Consider the following 2,148-nt stretch of genomic DNA (forward strand, 5'->3'; position numbering starts at 1 on the left):
GAGCGCACCTGTAGTTTTCTAACCCTCCTGGTTGATGTAATGGCCACCAAGAAAACTGGTTTGATCGTCAGAAAATGCAGAGAACAGCTATGTATGGACTTAAGTGGTGAACACATCAAAAAGGTTAAGACCAAATTAAGGTCCCATTGGGGCATAATGAAAGGTTTAGGCAGAAACAAGTTAAATTCCTTTTAGGAAATGAGCCACAAAAGGTTATTTGAACAGGGTGGGCTGGTCCAGCAACCGTTACAAAGCAGAAATACCCAAGAGGTACCCTTTAACTGTGCCCAAAGCAAAGCCTTGCCAGGCCAAGGATAAATCAAACAACAATATCTCAGACAAAGGTGCAGAAAGAGGATCAACAAGCTTTTAAAAACACCAAATCACAACCTTTCCCAATGGCAGGTGTATACGCTATTCTTTTAATGCATGACTGGCTGCCAATATAAGTTCACAGACTTCCGCCGGAAGATCAAAAACTATCAATTGCCACCACTCACTCTACACACATGAAGCCAGAGTGGACGCACTTTTGAGTGGAGAACCTTGCCCTGTTGTGACAGGAGATCCTCCTGAAGGGGTAGCTTGGTCGGAGGACCACCGCTAATGAGCAGGAGTTCGGGATACCATACTCTCCGTGCCCAACCCGGAGCCACAAGAATGACTTGGGCCCGGTCATCCCTGATCTTCATGTGATGTCTGGATAGGAGTGGCATCAGCGGAAAGGCATATAGGAGCCCTGAGCTCTACTCGAGACGAAATGTGTCTCTAACCAAGAGCCGCTTTGGAAATTCCAAAACACAGAAGTGCTGACATTGCACATTCTTGGCAGTAGTGAATATATCTATCCAAGGTTCCCCAGTCTATCCACAGTCACGGAAGAGACCTTGCACACCACCTCTAGATGGAGATGCCATTAGTGATCTGACAGGCATTGGTGGAGGTATTTGTCTGCCCTGGCATTCAGGGAGCCCGCCAGGTGTTGCACGACCAGTAAAATGTCTTGATGTTCCAGCCATGTTCAGAGTCGCAGGGCCTCTAAACCCAGGGCCCACAAAACCAATCGGCCCTGTTTGTTCCAGTACCACATGACCGTGGTGGTGTCTGTGAACACCTGAACCAGCTTCCCTGTGGAAGGAGCAAGGCTTTCAATGCCAAGCGAATCACAACTCCAAAAGGTTTATGTGTAGCTGAGACTCTGCCAGGGACCAGAGTCTTCTGATCTCCACCTTTCCCAGGTGGTTGCCCCAACCCAGCATGGACACATCTGTCACTACTGTGAGGTCTGGATGGGCAAAGGAGCAAGATCAACCTCTGACCAATCAGGTTGTCAGCCACCAGGGCAGGTCTTTCACAGTTCCCTCCGATATTTAGAACATGTCGGAGAGGTTCCCCTGATGCTTCCCGCACTGGGATCCGAGGCCCCACTACAGAGCCTGCATATGCCAGTGGGCATGTTTTACCAGCAGGAAGCAGAAGACCATGACACAGCAGTCTCAGAGTGAGTCTCACTAAAATCCATGATAGAGGTTGAAACATCGGAATCATAGCCCAAGTATCCCGGACTCGCTGCTCTAGAGGGGAGACGCGGACCTGCACTGTCAAGAATGGCTGAGATGAAAGGGCGCTTCGAAGAGTGAGTCAGGTGTGACATTGGCACATTTATAGTGAACCCCAGCAAATGCAGGGAGTCCGCTGTACTTTCGAGGTTTGCGATGACTGCCTGGGGCGAGCCCAATTTTAACAGTCATCGAGTTAGGGGTAGAAGTGGAACCCTTGACCTCAGCCAACACCACCATCACCATGGTGAATGCCTGAGGGGTGCTGGTACGGCCCTATAGCCAAAGAGTAGCACAGCAAACTGAAGGTGCTCTTTGCCCACCGTAACACCTGTTGGGAAGCAGGGCGGGTATATGGAAATATGTTTCCTGCAGGTCCAGTGGTACCATCCAGCCCCAGGGTCGAGGGCAGACAGGACCCCGAGATAACACAAGGATTTTGAATTTCCCCTTTTTCAGTAAGTAGTCTACCATAGGGCGGATGGCTCCATTCTACTGCGACACGAGAAGGTAGTTCGGAATAGCACCACAATCTACTTCTAATGTTGGCACCCTCTCCAAAGCTCCTTTGGCCAGAAGAGCCTGTACT

The sequence above is a fragment of the Triturus cristatus genome, chromosome 8 (genome assembly GCF_964204655.1).
Source record: "Triturus cristatus chromosome 8, aTriCri1.1, whole genome shotgun sequence".
Classification (NCBI taxonomy): domain Eukaryota; kingdom Metazoa; phylum Chordata; class Amphibia; order Caudata; family Salamandridae; genus Triturus; species Triturus cristatus.